The sequence below is a fragment of the Protomyctophum bolini genome (genome assembly GCF_963924005.1).
Source record: "Protomyctophum bolini genome assembly, chromosome: 2".
Classification (NCBI taxonomy): Eukaryota; Metazoa; Chordata; class Actinopteri; order Myctophiformes; family Myctophidae; genus Protomyctophum; species Protomyctophum bolini.
The window spans coordinates 46,511,839-46,534,383 of NC_137863.1; positions in this window are offsets into that span (position 1 = coordinate 46,511,839).

Consider the following 22,545-nt stretch of genomic DNA (forward strand, 5'->3'; position numbering starts at 1 on the left):
AATGGAAGCGTTGTCCACACTGGTCACATCCGTGCTGTTTTGGTTTAGCAGAGCTTCTATGTTCATTTACTGTTGGTAAGACAGGGAGGCCAGACTGATGATGCAACACTGGTTTGGAAACAAAGATAAAGGAAAAACACATTGGGAGGTTGAATGACAGACTTTTATGGGCTGAAATGTACATTTATTTCCCCAATTAACACCAGCAAATTAATTTTGTGCATTTTCAGAATCAAATTAACTGTGCAATAATTTACAGCTAGCTAAATAACTATTACAGAATCATTAAAAAAGAATGACATGATTGTATAATGATTCAGTGGTAAGTAATAGGCCCACTACAAGCACTTTTAGAATGAATGAACCTGCTGTGAGACAATATAAAAGCAAAATCACAATCTGAATCAAATTACAATGAAACAAAGCGGAAGATTGAGAATACAATGTTTTAATTATACAAATATGACAGGTGAAAGGTGAAAGTAACATACCATGGTCTTTGGGTTCCTCAGAGTTGAGGTTGACCGAGTTCATCTTCTCCTGAAGTCTGGAGTCCACAGTCAGATCTGATCAGAAATGATTGATATCCTGGAGCAGTTGTGGAGGACGGACACAGAGCAACTCTTCTTATACTAGAGAGCCACTAACTGCTTGGATTGATAGGCCGGAGAGGAGAACAATAGAACCATCTCTCAGCCAATCACAACCTAACAAACTGCTGCATGCTCCACCCCCTCCTCCCCTGGGCATGCTCTATCTATATACAATACATGTATGTACATTATGTACCTAGTATTAAAAGCATAAATGTTTATTATCAGTACAGTGAATTGTTACTGAAGCAGAGACATATTCCTTCAGTCACAACAGAACCAAGTAGAACCAGCTCTGATGAAGAAACAACTGCTTCTTATACTGTGATCTTCATTTATCTTACAAAATGCTATATGCTTTAAAATTACAAAGTTTACTATTGACTCTCTATTTTATGTTACTCGCTAAATGTGTGAACACACATGAACACACAGCACTCCTACAAACCACAGATTAACAACAACTCTGAACATTTAACCAAGATAAATAAATCACAAGTAAAGTCTACCAGTTATTTGTTTTCCAAGACACAAACTGCCACCCACCCCTGCACTAAATAGTAGGAATTTATCATCACACATTGACTTGTAAACTATTCTACATTATTATAATTAAGTTGCTTTATTATCTAGAAGACAGTTTTCTGGTTTCACAGGACTGGTGTTGTTTTGTACAGAATATCATAAAATGACCGATTAGCCCACATGCAAGACAGTGAAGACTTGTACACCATGTATCAGAAAATAAAAGCTACAATTAAATTAGTAATGTTTCTGCATGTAGGCCTACTCAAATCAGCAAGGGATGCACAAGTCCAATACTTTACAGCAGAGGAAACAAGAAATTAGATTGAAAATCACATTCATAGCAAGTGGAAATATTTCAAACATGATTTATTTTCCCTGCTATTTCACCATTTGACCCAAGTTACACCGATTTGTTGTTGATGTGTGTGTGGGCGGGGGGCTATTGGCTATGCTATTGAGATGCAATTCAGTCCATTGACTCATTGAGAATAAGCTGTATAAGGCATGCTACTATAGTGCCCCCATTCGAACCTATTTAGGTTAATCTTACAGTGGACATGTTTGCCTGAAAAGGAATATTTGAAATTTTTCATAGTAGAAATATAGTCCTTTCAAAATTGCGAAATGTAGGCTATAATGGGGCTCAATGGCAGATATTGGCACGTCAAAAAAGCACTTTCACCCAGAAACTCCATTCACACTTTTTATAATTCAGCTTACTGTGGTCACATATGCTGGAACTTTTTACTCAGTTTCTGAGTTAATTATCTTCAACGACCAATGCATTCTTAATGGCAATAGCTCAAAATGTGGCATGCTACTACATGTCACTAATTTAGTACTAGAAGTTAAAATGATATGGTTTGTGATGAATATGCAATAAAGGCCTACTTTGAACTAACACCATAATTATGTTCTTGCAAGACCGACGTTCAATAAGTCAAATATGTTATGATAAACTATGACCTACTGTTTATACCATTCTTACATCTGTTCAAGTCTAATTCCTACTGTAACTGTACAACAACTATAGAATGTAGTGTTTTCTTGCATTCTGTGGTTTGGTTTATGGGTGAGGGGAATATTGTGAATGGAAGGAAAATATACAAAGCCAAATCCAACAAAGGCACAGTGAGCTTTAAACCTACAGCTAGTGTTGTAGTTCTCGAGACATGGTCTCGTCTCGAGACCGGTCTCGAGACCAAATTTTCGTGGTCTCGGTCTTGTCTCGGTCTCGCGCTTCTCACCTTTTTTTGTCTTGTGGTCTCGTCTCGGTCTCGCGCCTCATTTGTCTTGGTCTTGTCTCGGTCTCGCGCTTCTCGCCTTTTTTTGTCTTGTGGTCTCGTCTCGGTCTCGCCTCTCATTTGTCTTGGTCTTGTCTCGGTCTCGCGCTTCTCGCCTTTTTTGTCTTGTGGTCTCGTCTCGGTCTCGCGCCTCATTTGTCTTGGTCTTGTCTTGGTCTCGGACTTATTGTCTCGGGTCTCTTCCCCCACCGAGACCACTCGAGACGAGATGCAAAACGTTCTATTATATCAACCCGATCGCAAGGACTGAGAGAGTGAGATTTAATTCACATTAATGAATTAAAGACAGCTGTTAAGGAGAACAGCGCTGCATGACGTTCATACAGGTCCAAAGAAGAGCACATGTTGATGTTATTATGATCATTCTATCATGAAATTATATCAGCCTCAGGCAATGGGCTTAAATAAATAAAGTGTCGGCCGGGAGGCGGAGAGTTACGCACGGCATTGACGGCAATACGCATGCAGCGCCCGGCATACAGCCTGGCATTTTCATTTCAATATATTCTACCAACAGTGCAAGACTGCAAGCTTTCTTTTTGTGTTGTAAGTTGTAACTTGTAGCCTGTAGTCGTTTTAATAAACGAGGTTGAGCGGTGATCTGAATACTGATCTGAAAATAGCCAATCTACAACTATCACAACGCGTTGCACTGCAGCCGTGCAGCGCGACCGCGACAGTATGAACTATGAAGCATCGCCTCGGTTTAGTTTCATCATGAGAAGAGTAAAGAACCGCCACCTACCTGACGTTACATCTATACCTAAAGTAAACTAAAATCCATCCATCGTCCACCTTATGTGATCATGTCTTGTCAGGCTATAATAAAAACGATCATAAAAACAATCCTTTGTTGTATAACGTGCATGCATGCCTCATTGACATTGTTGGTTCACTACCGATTTATTTACTAAAAGGCTCAAACAGCAGCAACCAAAACCAACTAATAAACTATTGTTTTAATTTGAAGGTGAGCCATAGCCCATAGCCATTAATCTGAAAGGTTTTGGTCGGAAACTGTCAAACTGACAGTGACGGACAGTGTGACAGGTGAGGTCACAGTTCACAGGTTAATTCAGTGCATGCGCAATGCACATGGTTTAATTTGGGGGAACAACAAATGTACTGGTCAATAAGATGTCGGCTAATTCAGCTGTTATAAGGTTTGGCTTTGTGGAACACAAAAATTACATTTGCAAGGATAATGGGGGGAAAAAGCACAGTGCAAAGTGCAAGTTTTGTGGAAAATCATACTCTGAGACGTCAGGAAGAGGGAAAAATAGTCTTGGTCTTGACTCGGTCTCGCCTCGCGGCAGTCTCGGTCTCGACCCTCCTAGGTCTTGGTCTCTGCCCCCTAGGCTCGCATCGGTCTTGGTCTTGGTCTCGACCCTCCAGGTCTTGGTCTTGGTCTTGGTCTCGGCCCCATAGGCTCGCATCGCTATTGGTCTTGGTCTCGGTCTCGACCCTCCAGGTCTTGGTCTTGGTCTTGGTCTCGGCCCCCTAGGCTAGCAGCGGTCTTGGTCTTGGTCTCGACCCTCCAGGTCTTGGTCTTGGTCTTAGTCTCGGCCCCATAGGCTCGCATCGCTATTGGTCTTGGTCTTGGTCTCGACCCTCCTAGGTCTTGGTCTTGTCTTGGTCTCGCTTTAGGTGGTCTCGACTACAACACTACCTACAGCCATGGTGGCAATATGTTTAGATTGAATATGTGATCTATTATTCTGCTGTGAGTTACATTTGGATTACATTGAAACCCATATTCATGTCCTTGTATGAGTCTTCCTCACGTTCCACTTGCTATTCAAGCAGAACCATTCAGATAGATGTGACAATCAAGTACACACAGAAACCTCATTTCCACTTGATTGCTCCAAATTAAGCTGTTAAATTGTGTTTATAGTTGTTATTGTTCATAACAGCATCTTCATTTATCTTGCTGTTACATGGTGTGTTATTTCCTTCTAAAGGGTATTTCATGTGATTGACTGAAATTACCACACACTACAAAAAATGTTAAAAACAAACAAAAGAAAAACAGAAAACACCTTTGACTTGTTTGCCTTTACTTGTGACTACACAACCATTATTTATGCTAAGTTTACTTGCAATTAATCAACACATTGTTTAAAAAATAAATCATCGTGAAACACTTTTATGTAGATGTACTGATATGTATCAGCCTCTATTTAATCAGATTGATGTTCAGTGCTTGATGTAGTAAAACTATTTCCACATCAACCTTGTGAAAGTCTACATCCTTTGATCATCTGAAAGATTTTCTACTCACATATAGGGTTTCTCTCTGGTGTGAATGTTCTGTAATTTGTTGGTATTTAGAACACACGTAGCCTACTGAATTTTAATTACATAATATAGAAGCGGCGGATTGGCGTTCTCACAGCATGCTGCCGGAAGTCACGTGTCCCCAGTAGTTGTTGCAAATGTTAATAAAATATTCAATCAGTGTGTACTTTGCACAGTATAGTCAACACAGGAGACAAATGTATTCCTATGATATATGATAATATCATGTCATTTTCACAGTTGTGTACTTTACAGTAGAACTAGCTAAACACTGATAAACACATTAATGGCATGGAACCTAATGGCTCTGCATGCTTTGTGTGTGTATTTGATTTAAAAAACAAGCCGCCTTTGTTTTCAATGATCCCTCCATTCGCACGTCGGCAAACCCGTTCACACGTGTGTGTCTTGCTCTCAAATCTCAGACATGCTTGTATGTGTTATTGTCAGTAGTTAGTAGTGAGTAAGAGAAGTAGCCTGCAACAATGCCCTGCGTAAATACAGAATACATACATACATATATATATATTCACTAATAATAATCACTATAGGAGAGGATGTTACACTATTCATTATACATGTCTTATTTATTTAAGTTATATTTTATACCATTTTGGAAACGAAATAGCGTCACAAATATCCTAACGATACCCATCCCTATTCTACACGGTATATTGTTAAGTTCATTAAGTTTGATTGATTGATTGATTGAATAGTTTATTGAACATAAATGTAATAACAGCAACAGAGTAGGCCTACAGTAAAACACTCAGTCCAAAACAAAAGCATATAGCACCAAAAACGTTTTCATTTAGGCATCATAGGCATGACATGAAGAATGACATATACGACAAAATTAAAAAAATAAATGTATAAACCAAAAATCAAAATCATTGAATGGGAAAAAAACATTCCCTCTCCCATGGGCCTGCTGAAAGGTACAGTAGGCTCACAAAAAACGAGAATTACATATACAACTAAATTAAAAAAAAAATCTAAATCATTACAGTGGGAAAAAACATTATTTATGCTAAGTTTACTTGCAATGAATCAACACATTAATCACAAAAATCATCATGCAACACTTTTTTGTAGATGTAATGATATTTATCTGGCTCTATTTAATCAGATTGTTCATTCGGCCTTCTTGGGTGAAACAAGCAAGTAGGCACTCGACAGAGTACAGTTCTAGTTTAGTGTAATGTAACCTTTACAAAAAAATACATAATTATAATAATTCTTTTTTACCACTTGCACCACAGCAAACCTATTATGGGGAACAGGATATATTAAACCATATCTGTTAAATCCCAGTTTAATCTCTAATCCAAGTTTCGTGAAACAGGCGGAATTACTCCAATTGTTAGACTTAAAAATCTAACCCAGGAAAGATTTTTCCTTCAATGTCAAGTTCAGTCTACAAACCAAAGGGATGGTCATGGGAAAGTGGTTTGCACCATTTTATGAAAATATATAGGCATACATGAGCATATGGCAACAGACAGCCCTGCAAAAATGCTGACTAAAACCAACACACAATTCCTACATTACATTTCCGCATGATATATTTGGGATATGGGAACGTACCAAAGAGGAATTCCAGGAATTTATTGATGTATTAAATACCCACCACAGATCTATAACGATAAATAAATAAATCATCATGCAACACTTTTACATAGATGTGCTGATATGTATCAGCCTCTATTTCAGATTGATGTTCAGTGCTTGATGTAGTAAAATTTCCACATTGACCACAAGGGAGGGACAACCTTGTGAAAGTCTACATCCTTTGAGCATCGGAAAGCTTTTCTACTGTCATTTTCACAGTTGTGTACTTTACAGTAGAACTAGCTAAACACTGATAACACATTAATGGCATGGAACCTACATATAGGGTTTCTCTCTGGTGTGGATTTTCTGGTGCGTTTTAAGGTTGGACATTTGAGAGAAGTGTTGTCCACACTGATCACATCCATAGGGTTTCTCTCCAGCGTGAATTCTCTGGTGCGTTTTAAGGCTGGACATTTGAGAGAAGTGTTGTCCACACTGATCACATCCATAGGGTTTCTCTCCAGTGTGAATTCTCTGGTGCGTTTTAAGGTTGGACATTTGAGAGAAGTGTTGTCCACACTGATCACATCCATAGGGTTTCTCTCCAGTGTGAATTCTCTGGTGTCTTTTAAGGTCGGACATTAGTGAGCACCGATGTCCACACTGATCACATCCATAGGGTTTCTCTCCTGTGTGAATTATCTGGTGTGTTTTAAGGTTGGACATTATAGAGAAGCGTTGTCCACACTGATCACATCCATAGGGTTTCTCTCCAGTGTGAATTCTCTGGTGTGTTTTAAGGCTGGACATTTCAGAAAAGTGCTGTCCACAATGATCACATCCATAGGGTTTCTCTCCAGTGTGAATTCTCTGGTGTCTTTTAAGGTGAGATTTGTAATGGAAGCGTTGTCCACACTGGTCACAGCTGTGCTGTTTTGGTTTAGCCAAGCTTCTATGTTCATTTACTGTTGGTAAGACAGGGAGGCCAGACTGATGATGCAACACTGTATTGGAAACAAAGATAAAGGAAAAACACATTGAGAGGTTGAACGACAGACTTTTATGGGCTGAAATGTACATTTAGTTCCCCAATCAACACCAGCAAAGGAATTCCAAATGTGCTTTTTCGTGCATTTTAAGAAAGAATCAAATTAACTGTGCAATATTTTACAGCTAGCTAAATAACTATTACACAATAATAAAAAATGACATTAATGAATGAACCTGCTGTGAGACAATATAAAAGCAAAAACACGATCTGAATCAAATTACAATGAAACTAAGCGGAAGATTGAGAATACAATGTTTTAATTATACAAATATGACAGGTGTAAGGGGAAAGTAACATACCATGGTCTTTGGGTTCCTCCTGTTCAGCAGAGTTGAGGTTGACTGGGTTCATCTTCTCCTGAAATCTGGAGTCCACAGTCAGATCTGATCAGAAATGATTGATATCCTGGAGCAGTTGTGGAGAACTGACACAGAGCAACTCTTCTTATAGGCCTACTAGAGAACCACTAACTGCTTGGATTGATAGGCCGAAGAGAACAATAGAACCATCTCTCAGCCAATCACAACCTAACAAACTGCTGCATGCTATACTGTGCTGCATGCTATACTGTGATCTTCATTTATCTTACAAAATGTTTACTATTGACTATTTTATGTTACTCGCTAAATGTGTGAACACACATGAACACACAGCACTCCTACAAACCACAGATTAACAACAACGCTTGACTCTGAACATTTAACCAAGATAAATAAATCACAAGTAAAGTCTACCAGTTATTTGTTTTCCAAGACACAAACTGCCACCCACCCCTGCACTAAATAGTAGGAAGTCATCACACATTGACTTGTAAACTATTCTACATTATTATAATTAAGTTGCTTTATTATCTAGAAGACAGTTTTCTGGTTTCACAGGACTGGTGTTGTTTTGTACAGAATATCATAAAATGACCGATTAGCCCACAGTGAAGACTTGTAAACCATGTATCAGAAAATAAAAGCTACAATTAAATTAGTAATGTTTCTGAATTTACTCAAATCAGCAAGGAATGCACAAGTCCAATACTTTACAGCAGAGGAAACAAGACATTAGATTGAAAATCACATTCATAGCAAGTGGAAATATTTCAAACATGATTTTTTTTCCTGCTATTTCACCATTTGACCCAAGTTACACAGATTCGTTGTTGATGTGTGTGTGGGCGTGGCGTGGCAGGGGGCTATTTGGCTATGCTATTGAGATGCAATTCAGTCAGACCATTGACTCATTGAGAATAAAGTAGTGATTTACATATAGCTGTGTGTATGGGACAGTAGCCTATAATGTGTGAAATGAGTCACTAAGTAGCCTACTAGAAGTTAAAATAATATGGTTTAATTGTGATCAATATGCAATAAAGACCTACATGTCACTAACTTAGTACTAGAAGTTAAAATGATATGGTTTGTGATCAATATGCAATAAAGATCTTTAGTCCTACATACTTAGACCTAGAAACCACATTCCAACCTATTTAGGTTCATCTTACGTACGGTGGACATGTTTGCCTGAAAAGGAATCTTTGAAATGTTTCATAGTTTTAGAAATATAGTGCTTTCACTTATACATTTGAAAAATGTATAATGGGGCTCAATGGCAGATCTTGGCACGTCAAAAAAGCTCCTAGAAACTCCATTAACAGTTTTTATAATTCAGCTTACTGTGGAGACACATGCCGGAACTTTTTTTACTTTTAAATGTTTTGTAGTTTCTGAGTTATTTAACTTTTTAATTAAAAACGTTTCAAAGGTTCCCCTTCCATGACCATCATCATCCATCACCATTATATCATCTCAGAAATGTTTGAAATCTGAAACATTTTCTAAATATGAATTTAAGCACATGCTACTTGGGGGTAAAGTGACTGCCTCATAAGCACAATGTCAGAGGTATGGGTCCCCAGCAGGTAAAAACTGCCGGATGCTAACTTGCAACTTAACTAGGCAAAACAAATCAATGTAGCATAATGTGACGTATCAAACTAGGGCCTATTTATGAGGCTGAATCCATTCCAAGCATTAGTTTTGCAAAATAAATAAAACGCACTCCTTGGGATATAAACGGACATAGGTACTTTCCCAAAACCCAAATGTGCTGAAAGATGGCTATGGCTGTTTTTAACCCAATGAGAATGGGAATGGATTCAGCATCATGAAAACCCCCTAATGCTTGGAATGGATGGAATTGGACGGAATTGGACATCATGAAAACCCCATATGGCACATGATGATATTTTGAAATTTTTGAACAACCTACTATCTTGGTCTATGCCAATTATGAAAATTGCTCAACATATATGTTGATAGCTCATCCGGCAGTTTCTACATGCTGGGGACCCATACTCAACATTTCTAACATAAAACGTGGTGTACTCAACATGCCTCGGTAGTCGGTTCTATGGACTATCAAGTGGAAATCATAGTACCTACAGTCAACCTAATTTGATCTACAACATGCTGATTTGTAGTAGAAAATGCCTCCCAAATTCACTGGGTCAGTCCTTTCAGACTTCTTACATTAGTTGTTCACATTTTACAGGTTAATGTGGAAAATCAGGCAACATAAAAGCTTTGCTGCCACCATGTGGTGACAACGGACAAACCTTATGTTATTTTTTTGGTCATTTTTATTAGGCCTAATTCCGCAAGGACTTTTAATTACGGTATATCCTTAGACCAAGTCCCCCCAGAACCAATGATTCACCAGGATGGCTTAATTCTGCACTTAATATAATTGATATTAAATCTCTATGGGAAAAATGAATGTAGTCAATTTGAGTGGAAGCACATAATGGCTGCCACTGCTATTTGCACACATTTCAACCAACTTGAATCCAAAATTAATTAAATAACACAGCGTGGTGATAAAACAACCCAATGTTTTATTATTGTACAAATTGCAATTTCTCTCAGGTCACATTCTCACCTAATACTTCGGTAGACTCGAATGCGTATGGGCGGGGATTTTGGGATTCTTGCATATTTAATCGGCTGCGGTTTGCCTTCACACTGTCATGGAAACGCAGCAGGGGGGGACCTTTATCAATGTGTTCCATTCATAAACTAGCCTACACAGTGAAATCAATGGTAATAAAATTACACTCATAGTGCATGTGCCGTGCCGTCTGGGGGACCCCCCCCTCTCTCTCTCTTTCTCTCTCTCTCTCTACGCAAGCACCCACACACTTTTGGGCATGGAGGCACAGCGCTGCATGAGCGCACTGATATAACTCCCCAGTCCCCACACAGTGACAGCACTGCATGTTTACGGCACGCACAGACAGACAGACAGCATATTCTGTAGGCTATAATAGGCTACACTGCAGTGTTTTTATGTGTTTTCTTAAGCAATTGATTAATGTACACGTCCTCATTTCGATCAGGGCTTCAGACAGTCTCCTCATTCGACCACGTCTATCCAAAGTAACGGGACATCTTTGCGCTGCGTAAAATATGCCTTCCCCGTCTCCAACTGTGTTCAGCTCCTCACCCGCCACATTGTTTGCTTCATTTCCTTTATTTACTGCGGATTGCATTCACACCTGCACCGAATCATAGTCAAGTGCGATTGGAAGCGAAGCGAAACCCCCGTTTTTGGGCGGAGTAAAATGCGGTTCTTTGCTGCGCATTAGGATTTGAATGAGCCTTCACACCTGCCAAACGAAGCGCACTTTCTGAAAATGCGCAGCAGGATTCGTTTTAATCGCAGCAAAGCTCTCTGGTGAGAATGTGACCTCAGTCTCTGTTTGGAGCAGCAGTAGTAGCAACCAGCTGAGAGCCCTCTGCTCTGGAGTCTCAGCAGGCCATGGTTATGCGTCACTGAAGTGAGTCAGTTAACTTAATGAATGCATATGTTGTACCGTTGTACTTTATTGGGCTTGTGATGGAGATACTGTCTATTGTAGCTACATGTTTGCCTTGAAGCTCATAGTTTAGAGATGTTTGTGTAATGCAAATGCACATGTGCTTGGCCTATGGTGAACGTCAGGGAAATACATTTATCACAGGCCTACATTTATCACAGGCCTAAGAGAATATTCACTTGGTGTATTGTTAATATGGTTGAATTGTATAATAATTATGTGTTTCTATCTTTCATAGTTCAAAACCATAACCGTGATGCCTCATCATCTCCTTGTTTGTCGTTAGAAACTCAGTTGAGATTATTTACATACAACATACGATAATTGGGTGTCTTATACAAAGCTGACCGGAGTCCCCCAGGGGCCTGTACTAGTCTCCCTCATTTTCACCACCCCTCTCTACACTAAATATCTTTGCAGAAAATAGTCGAAAAGCTATATAGATCAGTGGTTCTCAAAGTGGGGTCAAAATGTTGAATAATTTAGATTTATATCTTTTTCTCTCTTTTTCCAATGTAGCTAAATTATGTAATGTTGGTAACCTACACAATCTACACAATTAGAGAATGTGTAGAATAATTGCTATTTTTGATTGCCTGATTGAGTGTTTGCCTGTTATCTCTCCTAATGGTACCAACATCAATACAGCATGGAATTGTGGACAAAATCATATCTGAAAAAATAAAAATAATAGAGCTTGATATGAAAAAGGCTGAAAACCACTGATATAACAGAAGCAATATGATGAGAGGCAACTGGGTGAGAGTTTTGGGACATTAAACAGCATTAACAAATACAAATAAAACATTTGATTAACAATCCAAAAAAACGCTCCTCACAGAACACACACTTGTTGGAACAGACATGTTACTGTCCAATGATATTTTAATATCACTTGTGTCTACCGCTTTTCTGTCTCTCTACACAGAACTGAACCGTCTGAAATTAAGCATCCGATGACTAAAATATATATAATATAAAATAAAATAAAAAGGAAAATAATCATACAATTTGGACTTTCCTATATTGGGGAAATAATTTGTTCAGTATGTCCAGCGCTGACATGTATTATTCTTCAAATTTCACTTTGTAACAAACTTTTTACTTTGAAATGTTTTGTCGTTTCTGAGTTAATTATCTTCAACGACCAATGCATTCTTAATGGCAATAGCTCAAAATGTGGCATGCTGCTACATGTCACTAATTTAGTACTAGAAGTTAAAATGATATGGTTTGTGATAAATATGCAATAAAGGCCTACATGTCACCTACTTTGAACTAACACCATAATTATGCTCTTGCAAGACCGACGTTCAATAAGTCAAATATGTTATGATAAACTATGACCTACTGTTTATACCATTCTTACATCTGTTCAAGTCTAATTCCTACTGTAACTGTACAACAACTATAGAATGTAGTGTTTTCTTGCATTCTGTGGTTTGGTTTATGGGTGAGGGGAATATTGTGAATGGAAGGGAAATATACAAAGCCAAATCCAACAAAGGCACAGTGAGCTTTAAACCTTCAGCCATGGTGGCAATATGTTTAGCTTAAAAAATGTGATCTATTATTCTGCATATTCTGCTGTGAGTTACATTTGGATTACATTTAAACCCATATTCATGTCCTTGTATGAGTCTTCCTCACGTTCCACTTGCTATTCAAGCAGAACCTTTCAGATAGATGAGACAATCAAGTACACATAGAAACCTAATTTGCACTTGATTGCTCCAAATGAATATGATATAACTCCCCAGTCCCCACACAGTGACAGCACTGCATGTTTACGGCACGCACAGACAGACAGACAGCATATTCTGTAGGCTATAATAGGCTACACTGCAGTGTTTTTATGTGTTTTCTTAAGCAATTGATTAATGTACACGTCCTCATTTCGATCAGGGCTTCAGACAGTCTCCTCATTCGACCACGTCTATCCAAAGTAACGGGACATCTTTGCGCTGCGTAAAATATGCCTTCCCCGTCTCCAACTGTGTTCAGCTCCTCACCCGCCACATTGTTTGCTTCATTTCCTTTATTTACTGCGGATTGCATTCACACCTGCACCGAATCATAGTCAAGTGCGATTGGAAGCGAAGCGAAACCCCCGTTTTTGGGCGGAGTAAAATGCGGTTCTTTGCTGCGCATTAGGATTTGAATGAGCCTTCACACCTGCCAAACGAAGCGCACTTTCTGAAAATGCGCAGCAGGATTCGTTTTAATCGCAGCAAAGCTCTCTGGTGAGAATGTGACCTCAGTCTCTGTTTGGAGCAGCAGTAGTAGCAACCAGCTGAGAGCCCTCTGCTCTGGAGTCTCAGCAGGCCATGGTTATGCGTCACTGAAGTGAGTCAGTTAACTTAATGAATGCATATGTTGTACCGTTGTACTTTATTGGGCTTGTGATGGAGATACTGTCTATTGTAGCTACATGTTTGCCTTGAAGCTCATAGTTTAGAGATGTTTGTGTAATGCAAATGCACATGTGCTTGGCCTATGGTGAACGTCAGGGAAATACATTTATCACAGGCCTACATTTATCACAGGCCTAAGAGAATATTCACTTGGTGTATTGTTAATATGGTTGAATTGTATAATAATTATGTGTTTCTATCTTTCATAGTTCAAAACCATAACCGTGATGCCTCATCATCTCCTTGTTTGTCGTTAGAAACTCAGTTGAGATTATTTACATACAACATACGATAATTGGGTGTCTTATACAAAGCTGACCGGAGTCCCCCAGGGGCCTGTACTAGTCTCCCTCATTTTCACCACCCCTCTCTACACTAAATATCTTTGCAGAAAATAGTCGAAAAGCTATATAGATCAGTGGTTCTCAAAGTGGGGTCAAAATGTTGAATAATTTAGATTTATATCTTTTTCTCTCTTTTTCCAATGTAGCTAAATTATGTAATGTTGGTAACCTACACAATCTACACAATTAGAGAATGTGTAGAATAATTGCTATTTTTGATTGCCTGATTGAGTGTTTGCCTGTTATCTCTCCTAATGGTACCAACATCAATACAGCATGGAATTGTGGACAAAATCATATCTGAAAAAATAAAAATAATAGAGCTTGATATGAAAAAGGCTGAAAACCACTGATATAACAGAAGCAATATGATGAGAGGCAACTGGGTGAGAGTTTTGGGACATTAAACAGCATTAACAAATACAAATAAAACATTTGATTAACAATCCAAAAAAACGCTCCTCACAGAACACACACTTGTTGGAACAGACATGTTACTGTCCAATGATATTTTAATATCACTTGTGTCTACCGCTTTTCTGTCTCTCTACACAGAACTGAACCGTCTGAAATTAAGCATCCGATGACTAAAATATATATAATATAAAATAAAATAAAAAGGAAAATAATCATACAATTTGGACTTTCCTATATTGGGGAAATAATTTGTTCAGTATGTCCAGCGCTGACATGTATTATTCTTCAAATTTCACTTTGTAACAAACTTTTTACTTTGAAATGTTTTGTCGTTTCTGAGTTAATTATCTTCAACGACCAATGCATTCTTAATGGCAATAGCTCAAAATGTGGCATGCTGCTACATGTCACTAATTTAGTACTAGAAGTTAAAATGATATGGTTTGTGATAAATATGCAATAAAGGCCTACATGTCACCTACTTTGAACTAACACCATAATTATGCTCTTGCAAGACCGACGTTCAATAAGTCAAATATGTTATGATAAACTATGACCTACTGTTTATACCATTCTTACATCTGTTCAAGTCTAATTCCTACTGTAACTGTACAACAACTATAGAATGTAGTGTTTTCTTGCATTCTGTGGTTTGGTTTATGGGTGAGGGGAATATTGTGAATGGAAGGGAAATATACAAAGCCAAATCCAACAAAGGCACAGTGAGCTTTAAACCTTCAGCCATGGTGGCAATATGTTTAGCTTAAAAAATGTGATCTATTATTCTGCATATTCTGCTGTGAGTTACATTTGGATTACATTTAAACCCATATTCATGTCCTTGTATGAGTCTTCCTCACGTTCCACTTGCTATTCAAGCAGAACCTTTCAGATAGATGAGACAATCAAGTACACATAGAAACCTAATTTGCACTTGATTGCTCCAAATGAATATGATATAACTCCCCAGTCCCCACACAGTGACAGCACTGCATGTTTACGGCACGCACAGACAGACAGACAGCATATTCTGTAGGCTATAATAGGCTACACTGCAGTGTTTTTATGTGTTTTCTTAAGCAATTGATTAATGTACACGTCCTCATTTCGATCAGGGCTTCAGACAGTCTCCTCATTCGACCACGTCTATCCAAAGTAACGGGACATCTTTGCGCTGCGTAAAATATGCCTTCCCCGTCTCCAACTGTGTTCAGCTCCTCACCCGCCACATTGTTTGCTTCATTTCCTTTATTTACTGCGGATTGCATTCACACCTGCACCGAATCATAGTCAAGTGCGATTGGAAGCGAAGCGAAACCCCCGTTTTTGGGCGGAGTAAAATGCGGTTCTTTGCTGCGCATTAGGATTTGAATGAGCCTTCACACCTGCCAAACGAAGCGCACTTTCTGAAAATGCGCAGCAGGATTCGTTTTAATCGCAGCAAAGCTCTCTGGTGAGAATGTGACCTCAGTCTCTGTTTGGAGCAGCAGTAGTAGCAACCAGCTGAGAGCCCTCTGCTCTGGAGTCTCAGCAGGCCATGGTTATGCGTCACTGAAGTGAGTCAGTTAACTTAATGAATGCATATGTTGTACCGTTGTACTTTATTGGGCTTGTGATGGAGATACTGTCTATTGTAGCTACATGTTTGCCTTGAAGCTCATAGTTTAGAGATGTTTGTGTAATGCAAATGCACATGTGCTTGGCCTATGGTGAACGTCAGGGAAATACATTTATCACAGGCCTACATTTATCACAGGCCTAAGAGAATATTCACTTGGTGTATTGTTAATATGGTTGAATTGTATAATAATTATGTGTTTCTATCTTTCATAGTTCAAAACCATAACCGTGATGCCTCATCATCTCCTTGCTCACTCTAAATGCGTATCTGTGCAACGGAAATAAAAGGCTCAAACGGAATCTCCTTGTCCATCCATTCTTGCCGATGCACCATGATGATGTGAATAGTCCATGAGCCAGGCTCGACCTATCCCTACCTAACAGTTACATTGTGTGTAACAAAAGAAAAACAGAAAACACCTCTGACTTGTTTGCCTTTACTTGTGAGAAAATCGCATTCATAGCAAGTGGAAATATTTCAAACATGATTTTTTCCCCCCTGCTATTTCACCATTTGACCCAAGTTACACAGATTCGTTGTTGATGTGTGTGTGGGCAGGGCGGGGGCTATTTGGTTATGCTATTGAGATGCAATTCAGTCAGACCATTGACTCATTGAGAATAAAGTAGTGATTTACATAAATGCTGTGTGTATGGGACAGTAGCCTATAATGTGTGAAATGAGTCACTAAGTAGGCTACTAGAAGTTAAAATGATATGGTTTAAATGTGATCAATATGGAAATCTTTGAAATGTGTCATAGAAATAGGCCTATAGTGCTTTCAAATTTGATACATTTATAATGGGGCTCAATGGCAGATATTGGCACGTCAAAAATCACTTTCACCTAGAAACACTTTATATAATTCAGCTTACTGTGGAGAAATTCTGAAACCTTTTTACTTTTAAATGTTTTGAAGTTTCTGAGTTATTTAACTTAAACGCCCAATGCATTCTTAATGGCAATAGCACAAACTTTGGCATGCTACTAGTCCTACATACTTACACCTAGAAACCCCATTCCAACCTATTTAGGTTCATCTTACGGTGAACATGCCTGAAAATTAATCTTTGAAATGTTTCATAGTTTTAGAAATATAGTGCTTTCAAATTTGAGAAATGTATAATGGGGCTCAATGGCAGATCTTGGCACCTCCTAGAAACTCCATTCACAGTTTTTATAATTCAGCTTACTGTGGAGACACATGCCGGAACTGTTTTTACTTTTAAATGTTTTGTAGTTTCTGAGTTATTTAACTTTTTAAATACAAACGTTTCAAAGGTTCCCCTTCCATGACCATCATCATCCATCACCATTCTATCATCTCAGAAATGTTTGACATCTGAAACATTTTCTAAATATGAATTATGAATTAAGCACATGCTACTTGTCTCATTTTAATTCAGTCATGCTAGTGTTAATGGCTCCATGTTTACAATGTTACAGGTCAACCACAGCTCAGTGGGTAAAGTGACTGCCTCATAAGCACAATGTCAGAAGTATGGGTCCCCAGCAGGTAAAAACTGCCGGATGCTAACTTGCAACTTAACTAGGCAAAACAAATCAATGTAGCATAATGTGACATATCAAACTAGGGCCTTTTTATGAGGCTGAATCCATTCCAAGCATTAGTTTTGCAAAACAAATAAAACGCACTCCTTGGGATATAAACGGCCATAGGTACTTGCCCAAATGTGCTGAAAGATGGCTAAGGCTGTTTTAACCCAATGAGAATGGGAATGGATTCAGCATCATGAAAACCCCATATGGCACATGCTACATAAAGCATGATGACAACCTACTTCTGTAGCCTGTAGGTTGTTAAGGTCTATGCCAATTATGAAAATTGCTCAACATATATGTTGATAGTTATAACATCCGGCAGTTTCTACATACTCAACATTTCTAACATAAAACGTGGTGTACTCAACATGCCTCGGTAGTCGGTTCTATGGACTATCAAGTGGACTATCAACAGATAATTGAGGAGAAAATAAATCATAGTACAGTCAACTTAATTTGATCTACAACATGCTGATTTGTAGTAGAAAATGGCTCCCAAATTCACTGGGTCAGTCCTTTCAGACTTCTTACATTAGTTGTTCACATTTTACAGGTTAATTTGGAAAATCAGGCAAAATGAAAGCTTTGCTGCCCCCATGTGGTGACAATGGACTTTTTAATTCTATCCTTAGACCAAGACCCCCCAGAACCAATGATTCACCAGGATGGCTTAATTCTGCAATTCATATAATTGAATTTTTTGGAAATCTCTATGGGAAAAATGAATGGCTTGAATTTGAGTGGAACCACATAATGGCTGCCACTGCTATGCTCTACTATTTGCACACATTTCAACCAACTTGAATACAAAATTAATTAAATAACACAGCGTGGTGATAAAACAACCCAAAGTTTTATTATTGAAAAAAATGCAATTTAACATATCAGCAGAACATATTCCACTTGCTGAGAAATAATAGTAAATAATCGTTCCTCTGTTAAAACAGTGTTCAGTTTTAGTCATTTTAGAAAAATATGATCTTTGAACATAATTGTCGTTAGAAACTCAGTTGAGATTATTTACATACAACATACGATAATTGGGTGTCTTATACAAAGCTGACCGGAGTCCCCCAGGGGCCTGTACTAGTCTCCCTCATTTTCACCACCCCTCTCTACACTAAATATCTTTGCAGAAAATAGTCGAAAAGCTATATAGATCAGTGGTTCTCAAAGTGGGGTCAAAATGTTGAATAATTTAGATTTATATCTTTTTCTCTCTTTTTCCAATGTAGCTAAATTATGTAATGTTGGTAACCTACACAATCTACACAATTAGAGAATGTGTAGAATAATTGCTATTTTTGATTGCCTGATTGAGTGTTTGCCTGTTATCTCTCCTAATGGTACCAACATCAATACAGCATGGAATTGTGGACAAAATCATATCTGAAAAAATAAAAATAATAGAGCTTGATATGAAAAAGGCTGAAAACCACTGATATAACAGAAGCAATATGATGAGAGGCAACTGGGTGAGAGTTTTGGGACATTAAACAGCATTAACAAATACAAATAAAACATTTGATTAACAATCCAAAAAAACGCTCCTCACAGAACACACACTTGTTGGAACAGACATGTTACTGTCCAATGATATTTTAATATCACTTGTGTCTACCGCTTTTCTGTCTCTCTACACAGAACTGAACCGTCTGAAATTAAGCATCCGATGACTAAAATATATATAATATAAAATAAAATAAAAAGGAAAATAATCATACAATTTGGACTTTCCTATATTGGGGAAATAATTTGTTCAGTATGTCCAGCGCTGACATGTATTATTCTTCAAATTTCACTTTGTAACAAACTTTTTACTTTGAAATGTTTTGTCGTTTCTGAGTTAATTATCTTCAACGACCAATGCATTCTTAATGGCAATAGCTCAAAATGTGGCATGCTGCTACATGTCACTAATTTAGTACTAGAAGTTAAAATGATATGGTTTGTGATAAATATGCAATAAAGGCCTACATGTCACCTACTTTGAACTAACACCATAATTATGCTCTTGCAAGACCGACGTTCAATAAGTCAAATATGTTATGATAAACTATGACCTACTGTTTATACCATTCTTACATCTGTTCAAGTCTAATTCCTACTGTAACTGTACAACAACTATAGAATGTAGTGTTTTCTTGCATTCTGTGGTTTGGTTTATGGGTGAGGGGAATATTGTGAATGGAAGGGAAATATACAAAGCCAAATCCAACAAAGGCACAGTGAGCTTTAAACCTTCAGCCATGCTGGCAATATGTTTAGCTTAAAAAATGTGATCTATTATTCTGCATATTCTGCTGTGAGTTACATTTGGATTACATTTAAACCCATATTCATGTCCTTGTATGAGTCTTCCTCACGTTCCACTTGCTATTCAAGCAGAACCATTCAGATAGATGAGACAATCAAGTACACATAGAAACCTAATTTGCACTTGATTGCTCCAAATGAAGCTGTTCAATTGTGTTTATAGTTGTTATTGTTCCTGGATCTTCATTTATCTTAATTGCTGTTACATTGTGTGTAACAAAAGAAAATCAGAAAACACCTCTGACTTGTTTGCCTTTACTTGTGACTGCACAACCATTATTTATGCTCTACACAGAACTGAACCGTCTGAAATTACTTTAATACAAAGTTAATTGAATAAATAACACAGTGTGGTGATAAAACAATCCAACGTTTTATTATTGTAAAAATTGCAATTTAACAGATCAGAACATATTCCACCACTGAGAAATAATAGTAATTCCTCTGTTAAAACAGAGTGTTCAGTTTTAGTCATTTTAGAAAAATATGATCTTTGAACATAATTGTCGTTAGAAACTCAGTTGAGATTATTTACATACAACATACGATAATTGGATGTCTTATACAAAGCTGACCAGAGTCCCCCAGGGGCCTGTACTAGTCTCCCTCCTTTTCACCACCCCTCTCTACACTAAATATCTTTGCAGAAAATAGTCGAAAAGCTTTATAGATCAGTGGTTCTCAAAGTGGGGTCAAAATGTTGAATAATTTAGATCATTCTTTTTCTTTTACACAATCATCTTCAAAGATCTTTGAAGTCTTCTCTTCAGGGGGTCCGCGGCTACATAAATATCAATTTGGGGGTCCTTGACGTGAACAAGTGTTGAGACACACTTTTTGGAGATTTTTGTTTGGGGACCACAAGTGGTCCTTGATTGGAACATGGGTTCCAGGTGGTCCCAATGTAGCTAAATGATGTAATGTTGGTAACCTACACAATCTACACAATTAGAGAATGTGTACAATAATTGCTATTTTTGATTGCCTGATTGAGTGTTTGCCTGTTATCTCTCCTAATGGTACCAACATCAATACAGCATGGAATTGTGGACAGAATCATATCTGAAAAAATAAGAATAATAGAGCTTGATATGAAAAAGGCTGAAAACCACTGATATAACAGAAGCAATATGATGAGAGGCAACTGGGTGTGGGACATTAAACAGCATTAACAAATACAAATAAAACATTTGATTAACAATTAAAAAAAAACGCTCCTCACAGAACACACACTTCCTGTTGGAACAGACATGTTACTGTCCAATGAAGTGATATTTTAATATTACTTGTGTCGACAGCTTTCCTGTCTCTCTACACAGAACTGAACCGTCTGAAATTAAGCATCCGATGACTAAAATATATATAATATAAAATAAAATAAAAAGGCAAACAATCATAAAATGTGGACTTTCCTATATTGGGGAAATAATTTGTTCAGTATGTCCAGCGCTGACGTGTATTATTCTTCAAATGTCACTTTGTAACAAATTGTCTCGCTAGTGTACCGTCTGTATATTGTGAAAATAATATACGAGTACACACGATTCACATCGACGATCCATAATGGATTCACATGGATCCACATCGCCTCCTGGGAAACCGCACCGTGTTCATAACTTTGTTATGTCTTTCAGCTGAATGTTAGAAACCTAATTTGCACTTGATTGCTCCAAATGAAGCTGTTAAATTGTGTTAATAGTTGTTATTGTTCCTGGATCTTCATTTATGTTGCTGTTACATTGTGTGTAACATAAGAAAAACAGAAAACACCTCTGACTTGTTTGCCTTTACTTGTGACTGCACAACCATTATTTATGCTAAGTTTACTTGCAATTAATCAACACATTGGTCAAAAAATAAATCATCATGAAACACTTTCATGTAGATGTACTGATATGTATCAGCCTCTATTTAATCAGATTGACGTTCAGGGCTTCATGTAGTAAAACTATTTACACATATACCACAAGGGAGCAGTTTGAATCCATTGTGTACAACCTTGTGAAAGTTTACATCCTTTGAGCACCTGAAAGCTTTTCTACTCACTTTTCTCTCTGGTGTGAATTTTCTGGTGCGTTTTAAGGTTGGACATTTGAGAGAAGTGATGTCCACACTGATTACATCCTTAGGATTTCTCTCCAGTGTGAATTCTCTGGTGTCTTTTAAGGTTGGACATTTCAGAGAAGTGTTTTCCACACTGATCACATCCATAGGGTTTCTCTCCAGTATGCATTCTCTTGTGGTTTTTAAGGTTGGATAGTTGAGAGAAGTGTTGTCCACAATGATCACACCCATAGGGTTTCTCTCCAGTGTGAATTCTCTGGTGGGTTTTAAGGTCAGACATTTGAGAGAACCGTTGTCCACACTGATCACATCCATAGGGTTTCTCTCCAGTGTGAATTCTCTGGTGTGTTTTAAGGTTGGACATTTCAGAAAAGTGTTGTCCACACTGATCACATCCATAGGGTTTCTCTCCAGTGTGAATTTTAAGGTGTCTTTTAAGGTTGTACATTTCAGAAAAGTGTTGTCCACACTGATCACATCCATAGGGTTTCTCTCCAGTGTGAATTATCTTGTGTTTTTTAAGGATGGACATGTCAGAGAAGTGTTGTCCACAATGATCACATCCATAGGGTTTCTCTCCAGTGTGAATTCTCTGGTGTGTTTTAAGGTT